We start from the raw sequence: 10105 nt of genomic DNA on the forward strand, positions 1-10105 counted from the left end.
GGTGTGGCGTAGGCTGGCAGCTACAGCTCCGATTAGACCCCTAGCCTGGGAGCCTCCATATGCCGCGTGTGCGGCCCTGAAAAAATAAATAAATAAATACATAAAATAAAATGTCCAACTAGAAGTTCCTGATGTGGCCCAATGGGATCGGCAGTGCCAGGACGTGGGTTTGATCCCAGCCTGGCACAGTGGGTTAAAGGATCTGGCCTTGCCACAGCTTCAGTGTAGGCCACAGGTGTGGCTCAGATTTGATCCCTGGCTGGGAGCTCCACATGCTGCGGAGCAGCCAAAAAAGAAAAAAAAATGTTAAAAAATGAAAATATATATCATGCAAATGTTAATCAAATAAAGCAGGAGTGCCTTTATTAATTATCATATAAAGTAAACTTCAGAGCAAAGAAAATTATTAAAGACAAAGACATAACGATACAATAACATAATGATAAAGGGATCATTCCACCAGGAAGACATCCTAAATATGTTCACAACAAACCTCAGAGCCTCAAAACACATGAAGTACAAACTGATAGAGGTGAAAGAAAAAATAGACAAATCTGCAATTATAGGTCAAGACTCTAACACCGTACTCTTAGGACTATTAAACAGTATATCAGTAAGAATATAGAAGAGCTGAACAACACAATCAACAGAACCAAAGTGACATATACAGAGCACTTCACCCCAGATCAACAGAATATAATTTTTTTTCAAGTACCAAAGAAACATTGAACTATGGGAGACCATAATGAGTCATAAAACAAGCCTCATCAACTTTTAAGTGACTGAAATTGTACAGTGTCTTCTTTGATCACAAAGGAATAAACTTGAAAGCAGTAACAGAAATTCCCTGTCTTGTAAATACTAGAGGGTGTTATCTCACAACTGAAGAGCAGCAGGTAGAGAAGACTGTTAGTGGGATTGGGTCACCTAACATTACCCACCAGTGTTTGGATCATGGCTTAGCATGAGTTCACCTTCCCTTGTTGCATTCTTTGGAAATTGGAGAAAGAACAAGTCTCTGAGACAAATGAATTTGCCCACTAGAGCCTCTGATAAAGGTATTAATATTCTTTATGGTCTTGGACTTGGGGTATTGGCATGGCTACCACAGTTACTGAGCTGTTGTCAAAACTGAATGCCTAACCCTTAGGGGCCTGGTGATTCTCCAGCCTCATATGTCCATTTTGTGGATGAGACAACTTGAAGCCCATGACTGATATGGTACAAAGCAACCAAAAAAAAAAAAAAACCCTCACTTGTCAAATATATACGTATATTAGAAAATGCAGCAGCAGCATTTATGTGAGAAATTGGTAGCTATCCATGTGCAGGAAATTTTATCATCTACTGTGCTGCCTAAAATAAAACCAGAGTCACTAGCCCTTTGGGGGTCTCATCTCACAGATGGTTCTTTGACTGCTTGGGCCTCGTTTACTAATGCTCTGGCTAGACTAAAACTCAACAGTGTCCACTGGAAGCCTCAAAACAAACTTAACCAGCAATACAGATTGAAAGTGCTTACAGTGGCTCAAAATGTGGGCAAGATGTCGACTTTTTTTTTTTTTTGCTATTATAAAGAAATGCTCTTGAGGGTCATGAAGAGAATGGAAACAAATTATGAGTAATGATGAAACTGTTTGACTCATTAATGAATATGCCCACAAGAATAGTTTGTTCTCTGATGAGATCAGCCAGAATCAGCCTGCACCAGCCAGGTTGCCACAATCGTTGAGTATGATGACATGTCCACCTCCACAGCCTGGGCATAAAGGAAAAGACTATTACTAATGAAGAAGCTACTGCTTCATGCCACACTTGTGATTTCTGCCAAAAGATGATTTATTTGTTCTCGGTGGCAAGCCCACATCACAAGGAGAATGGCCTCCCTGCCCACTCCTGGCACATTGCCCTGGCCTTGCTCAGTGGGTTAAGGGTCCTAAAAAGACAAAGGACCAAAAAAAAAGAGGTGAGGGAGATAAGAGATTATGGGTCTGTGTTGAGTACCTTTTGCCATGAAAAAGTGCATATTGTTAAACTGGAAATAGCCCAGAAAGCCAAATTCATAAAATGGATTTGTGTGGCTGGAGTCAGTTGATCAGCAACCTGAAAAAATGTCATCAGATTGAGGAGTTCCTGTCATGGCTCAGAGGAAACAAAGTTGACTAGTATCCATGAGGACGCAGTTTCGATCCCTGGCCTCGATCAGTGGGTTAAGGATCCAGCATTTCCATGACCTCTGGTATAGGTCACAGACTCGACTCTGATCCCATGTTGCTGTGGTTTCGGTGTAGGCCAGCAACTACAACTCCGATTCAGTCCCTAGCCTTGGAACCTCCATATGCCGCAAGTGCGGCAGCTAAAAGAAAAGATAGATGGATTGAAACGACTTCTCTTAGGTGATCCTTCTAAAAACAAGGCCTGAGCTCAATTACTCTGACCTTAAGGCCACACTGGAGGCACTGTCAATCAATGCAATCTGACTGATGTGGGTCCCACCTGGGGAGGTCCCAACAGTTGTAAACAACAGTTGCTTCCAAGGCACCATGTAAGCCCTCTGGGTTTTACTTCTGTGGAAATACCTCCCTCCCCAAACATGGTAATTTGAGACTTGGAGGTAGTTATAACATCAAGTGTTTAAGAAAACACCTTCAGTAGATCATGTAGGTCTCAGATGACTATGGAGAACCAAGCTACCTTTGGTTATTTGGGTGAGATCAGAGGGTTAACTGATATGGGTAGTATTATCTAATGGGAATAATTCCACTAGAAAATGTGAAATAATGATACCACTTCAGACTTGGAAGGCCTGCCAGTCAGCCTCATCACTGATCAGGATTATTATGAATGGCAGAATTGTTGTTGACCTTCTCCTTGCATACCAAGGTGGTATCTGTGTGATTGCTAATATATCCTGGATTACTGCCTTGAGCCAGTATAAAGTTCAATACAGAATTTTCCTTCAAACTTGGTTTGAAAGTAGACTCCAGGGATTCATGAGATTTGTGAAGCTGGCTAGAATCATGACCCTTAGGATCATGGCTGGGGTCAGTACTTTAGGTCGTCCTCATCCTGCTGCTTAGAGTCCTGTTGACAATAATCTTAATTATGTTGTGCATGAGAAACACTGAACAGATTTGGTCCCAGCTAGTACTGGCCAGATTAATAAGAGTGAAATTTGGGGAGTTCCCATCATGGCTCAGTGGTTAACAAATCCGACTAGGAACCATGAGGTTGCAGGTTCGGTCCCTGGCCTTGCTCAGTGGGTTAAGGATCCAGCATTGCCATGAGCTGTGGTGTAGGTCTCAGACGCAGCTTGGATCTGACGTTGCTGTGGCTCTGGCATAGGCCGGTGGCTATAGCTCTGATTAGACCCCTAGCCTGGGAATCTCCATATGCTGCAGGTGTGGCCCTAAAACACAAAAGACAAAAAATAATAAAAAATAAATAAAAATAAAGACTGAAATTCACATGGGAAAATTCATCAGAGTCCAAAAGTCTGGGTAGATTTGGGAGGGAGGCAGTTCTCCACAAATATCACATTTTTCATAGTCTGCACCCTCTGAGCAAAGGCATTTACAACCAATTTTAAATGTCTGTATAAGGAGAAATTTCAAGATGATAAATCTTAGCAGCATCTCCTTCCCTGGGGACAATCCATGGTAATAAAGAAAAAGACTTCTCCTTGCCCTCCCAGAGAAGATTTCCTTACATTCCCGGGAAAAGACACTTCCCTGCACCCCAGAAAGACACTGGTCATCCTATATAAAATCAGTTTCTAATTTCAGGATTTCTCCTTTATAATGCACTGTACTGCATGTATAGGCACCAGCTGGCCTTTACTGTGTTGCCCCGTGGGAATTGGAGTTCAGGGAATCAATGCTATGAAGCTACTCTGGCTTCCAGGAAAAGCAGGGGGTAATAAAATGTCTTTATCTCTGCCCAGAGACCTTGAGTTTTCTGTGTGTGTGTGTGTGTGTGTGTGTGTGTGTGTGTGAGAGAGAGAGAGAGAGAGAGAGAGAGAGAGAGAGAGAGAGGAGAGAGAGAGAATGTAAATCTATGATTTTACTCTTCTTTCATCTGAGTTATCCTGTCACAGTGTTATATTTATATAGCAGACTAACTTCTTAGCTTGAAAGTAAGATGAAAACCTCAGATCTTTCACAATTCGTGGATTAATAGTGACCACCAAAGGCCATCTGCTATAAAAGGCACTCTTTATCAGGTGGAAAAAATTGTATGCTCTGGGATGTTGGCAAGTCTGTTTCTCCATCTACCATAGTAATCATGGCCTCAATAAGCCCATGAATAAAGTGGCTATGGTAGCAGGGAGAGACACTATACATGGGCTCAGCAATATGGACCTTCCTTACCAAGCCTGACTTGCTAATTAGGTAATGCTAATCAGTCAGCAACAACAGACATCAACACTAAGTCTTGATATGGCACCATCATTCCCAAAGACCAGCAAGCCTCCTCCCAGCGCATTGATTATATCTGACCTTTTTCATCATGCAAGGGGCAGAGATTCATTCTTACTGGAATGGACACATATTCTGGATACGGATTTTCCTTCCCTATTTGTAATGCTTCTGTCAGCACCACCCCTTGTGGTCTCAAAGAATGCCTTATCATCCCATAGCATTGCATCCAGTCAAGAAACTCATTTCACAGCAAAGTCTCAGGGCCACGGAATTAACTGGTCTGACAACATACTTTGTTACCCAGAAACAGCTGTCCTAATTTGAAAGGTGGAATGGCTTACTAGAGACTCAATTATGTTGCCAATTAGAAGACAATATCCTACATTATTATTACATCAGGTTCTTAACTCATAGAGCCACAGCAAGAACTCCTTATTGTTGTTTTAATACAAAATGTTTTGGTTATTTGTTACGTAGTAATAGATAACTAAGAGACTCATTTACTTCAGTTCAGAGAAGAGCTTCTATCCTTGTTGAGAGGAGAATGCCTTGTTATCCCGTACTAATCTTGGCCACCAGGCAAGGAGAAAGGCATATATCTTTGAGCCTGTACCATAGGATAGCAGGTTACTTTGGCCCTAAGAATTCATCCTAGATGTCATCAGGTTGAACTTCTTGGGCACAAAACAACAACCTGGGTTTCAAGAACAATCTAGGACTTTATCCTTTCTCTCTTTACCCCTATTCTAGACTCAATATATTTGAAAAATTCAAAAATATATACATACGAAATTATTATATAACAACTCCTCCACACAGAAGAAATGCTCATAAATCTAGGAGTAACTAAATAAAGTGCTAGTTAAAGGCAAGAAGAAAGTCAATTAGACTAATTTATCAAGATCGCTTGGGCTGTATCATGAGACCAGTTTATTTGGGCCTGTAAAATAATGGAAAATAAATATTGGTCTCTGCCCAGTTGCTAGTACAGGGATCCTAAAATAATTAGACATTCTTAAGTAATAAGAACACTAGAAACATTTTTGTTCTATTTGGTCTTTGACCCTGGTTTCTGACACGGTGCTTCTGAAACCCTGGGAATTTCCTTGGTGATATTTTCTTTTGTTCTGATGAGGCAACTCTGGGTGGGCTCCTCAATGGATATAAAATCAATAACTCAACCTTTCAAATTAAGACATTTAAGAAGCAAGAGCAAAATAAATTTGAAGCATACAGAAAGAATTGATAATAAAACATGAGTACAAATTAATAAAGACAGAAAAAATATTAGAGAAGATCAATGAAACAAAAATCTGGTTCTTTGAAAAGATCAACAAAACTGACAAACCTTTAGCTAGATAGACTGGCAGGGGGGAAGGAGGGAGAGAGGGGAGACTCAAATTACTGGAATGAGACATAAAAGAGTATATTTGGATCCCAGACCCTGGAACTTCCACATGCCACAAGAAATAAAGAAAAGAGTATAAAATTTACTATCTATCTTAGAGAAACAAATTTTAAAAAGATGATAAGTGCTATAAAATGGTATAAACAATAGTACACCAATAAATTAGATATCTTCATATAAATGGGAAAATTCCTGGAAAAACACAATGGACCCAGATTGACAGAGGAATAAATGGACACTCTGAATAGACTTGCAATATGTAAAGAGTTCAAGCCACTAATCAATAACTGTCAGGAAGAAAAGCCTAGGCCCAGATGTTTCACTATGAATTCTACCAAACATTTATAGAAGAATTAATAACAATTCTTCACAAACACTTCCAAAAAAAAAGAGAAGAGGATTGGTACATCTCCCAACTCATTTCATGTGGTCTGTATTATGCTAACAAAACCAAAGGCATGACAAAAAAAACTAAGACAAAAGACAAGTATCTCTTATGAATATATGCACAATAATACCCAACAAAATGATAGCAAACTAAATCTTACACAACATACAAAAAATATATATCATGATAAAATTTTCCTCAGGAATTCAAGGTTGGTTTAACATTTAATAATCAAATGATATCATATCATATCAAAAATATAAATATCAAAAACCACACAATCATCTCAACAGATGATGCAAGTCATCTCAGAAAAAGCAATGACAAAATTCAACACCCTTTCACAAAGTTCTCAATAAGCTAGGAATAAAAGGAAACATCCTCAACCTGATAAAGGGCACCTATGAAAACATAGAGCTAATACCATACTTAATGGCACAATATGCAGCTTTGGGTTTGGCCTCTTTTCTTTTTTTTTGGCCACCCCACAGCATAAGGAGTTCCTGGGCCAGGGATCAAATGGGAGGCACAGTCTAAAGCCAGATCCTTCTAGATGTTCCATAGTTTTGTCCATTTCCCTGTTGAAGGTTATCTGAGTTGTTTCCAGTTGGGGTGTTTATGATTGAAGATAGTAGAAACATTTGTGTTGAGCCTTTAATGTTGACATAAATTTCCAATTCACATAGGAGTTGGATTGCTGATTGCGTGGTAAATGTATGTTCAATTTATAAGAAATTTTAAAACTGATATCTAAAGTGCCTGCATTATTTTGTATTCCCACCAGCAATGAATGAAAACTCCTGTTTCTCAACATTCATAGCAGTACTTTGTATTTTCAGTGTTTTTCTTCTTGTTCTTCTTGTTTTTCTTCTTCTTCTTTGCACCTGCAACAGATGGAAGCTTCCAGACTAGGGCTCAAATCAGAGCTGCAGCTGCCGACTTACATCACAGCCACAGCCGGAACCTTTATACCATTCCATGTATTTGACATTGTGAAAAAGACTAAATTATAGGTCAGAGAATAGATCAGTGGGTGCCATGGGCTGTAACTAACAGTTGTGCATGGTAGAGTGATGATGCATTTATCAAAACCACCAGAGCTGTATACCACCAGGAGAGAAACTAACTCTATTCAAAAAAGTAAAATCAAACAGGGTATGGATGGAATGCAGACTGTGACAAGCCACTCTGTTTTTACAAATGTATGTACCATGTAATCTGAATGAAAAAAGGGGGAGAGGGAAGGAGCTGCCCTAAATAACTTTGTGAATCAACTTTTTGACTGGCTGCTATGCTACTATAACATTGAAAATGAAAAGAATTCTATGTAAACACTATAGTCTAATTCTCACAGGGGTTAGCAATCCTGAAACTGCATGTATATTAGGGCTAAAAGAATAAGTAAATATATTGTAGCTAGGTATCTCAAAGTCTAAGTATGAAGTTAAAAATAAGGAAAGGTTAGGTGGGAAGGCTAGAATGAACACTGGATGGAGGAGGAGATACCCATGTGAACTCATATTCTTTCTTTTTTTTTGGCCACTCTGAGGGCATGTAAAAATTGCTGAGCCAGGGATGGACCCTGAGTCAGAGCAGCAGCCTGAGCTGCTCCAGTGAAAATGCTGGTTTCCCAACCTACTGAGCCACAAGGAAACTCCCATGAACTCATATTCATTTAAATATATATTAATGTATATGTACATATATGTGTGTATATATATACACACACATATATAAATGTAGATATTATGATATAGATGACTAACATGGATTAGTAAGCATACATATATTTCTTAGCTCTAGAAACAGTTACAGCCAGTATCTAGTAAGCACACCTAGAGCTCACATCTTGATTTTCCCAATAAAAGGAACGAGGCTTCTTAGAAAAATGGCTGATTCTAGGTCTGGGGCCAAGAATATGTAAGATGAGCTAGGAGCATCTTACAGTGTCCAAGAGGAAGTGTTTTTTTGTTTTTTTTTTTAATGATTAGGATATGTTAAGAAGATCCAAAAGCTAACCTATTACAGCTCTCAATGCCCAAAGTTAGAATAATTTGAGCAACATAATTACATAATAGTATTGAATGAAAAGCTGACAAAAAAAAGGAAAAAGTAAGAAAATGAACAAATTCTTAAGTGAATTTTGCTCAGTGAAAAAAGCCAAACCCAGGAGATACATATAAGTCCATTAGACATTCTAAAAAGGATAAAATTATAGAACAGACAAAAGATCAGAGGCAGCTGGGTGAGAAAGATGAGTTGAATAACCATGGTTTTGAATAAAATAAATATCCATGAATGCACACTTATATAAATAAATGATGTAATAAACATGGGAAATGAAAACTTTTCCTTATAGGAAAATACAACATTTTAAAATTATATTTTTATTAGAGTATAGTTGATTTATGTGTTGTGTTTCTGCTGTACAGTGTAGCGATCCAGTCATATATATAAACATATTCTTTTTCTCATGGTATCTTCCATCATGTTCTACCCCAAGAGATTGGATATAGTTCCCTATGCTGTACAGTAGGACCTCATTAATTATCCATTCTAAGTGTAATAGCTTGCATCTACCAACCCCAAACTCCCAGTCATACTACTTCCTCTTCCCTTTGCCTTGGCAACTACAAGTCTGTTCTCTATGTCCATGAGTCTATCTCTGTTTTGTAGATAGGTTCATCTGTGCCATATTTTAGATTCCATGTGTAAGTGATATCACACAGTGTTTGTCTTTCTCTTTCTGACATTTCATTTAGTATAAGAATCTCTTGTTGCATCCACATTGCTGCAAATGGCATAATTTTTTTTTTTTTTTTTACAGCTGAGTTATATTCCATTGTATGTATGTACCACATCTTCCTAATCCATTCATCTGTCAATGAGCATTTAGGTTATTTCCATGTCTTGGGTATTTTGAATAGTGTTGCAGTGAACATATGTGTGGATGTTTCTTTTTCAAGGAAAGTTTTGTCTGGATACATGCCCAGGAGTGGGATTGCTGGGTCATATGGTAGTTCTATATTTAGTTTTCTGCAGTATTTCCATACTGATTTCATAGTGGTTGTACCAATTTACATTCCCACCAACAGTGTAGGAGGGTTCCCTTTTCTCCACACCCTCTCCAGCATTTGTTATTTGTTGACTTGTTAATGATGGCTACACTAACTGGTGTAAGGTGGTACCTCATTGTAGTTTTGATTTGCATTTCTCTAATAATTAGCGATGTTGTGCACTTTTTAATGTGCCTGCTGGCTATCTGTATATCCTCTTAGGTGAAATGCCTATTTAGGTCTCCTGCCTTAGGAACCCACTTTTAAGTGTAGACTGGAAAAGGAAAATCCTAACTATAGCGGAGAAACCTGTCAGACACCATCTTAACCAAGTAACCAAGATTAATGTAAGTTGATAACGTGTCCCTCATATACAGGTAGGACTCATACTATCTGTAGTAATCTTCCTCCAAATGAAAACCTCAGTCCAATCAGGAGAAAACATCAAACTCAAACTCAAGGACATTCTTCAAAATATCCGACCACTATTCTTCAAACATGTGAAGGTAATGAAAGACAAGGGAAGACCGAGATTGGAGAACAAACACATGATTACTAAATGTACTGTGGTATCCTGTGGACTAGTAAAAGGGCATTAGTGAAGTACTGATGAACTCTGAATAAACTCTGTAGTTAACAAAATTGTACTCGTCACTTTCTTATCTTTGGCAAATGTACTATGGTTATGTAAAATGTTAACATTTGCGAAAGCTGGGTGTATAATATATGGGAACTATTTTTTTGCAACTCTTTGGAAAATTTGAATTTATTAAAACAATTTAAATGACATTGACTAGAAGAGTTAATTACATATTCTTTTATAAAAAGTTCA

The sequence above is a fragment of the Phacochoerus africanus genome, chromosome 15, assembly GCF_016906955.1.
Source record: "Phacochoerus africanus isolate WHEZ1 chromosome 15, ROS_Pafr_v1, whole genome shotgun sequence".
Lineage (NCBI taxonomy): Eukaryota > Metazoa > Chordata > Mammalia > Artiodactyla > Suidae > Phacochoerus > Phacochoerus africanus.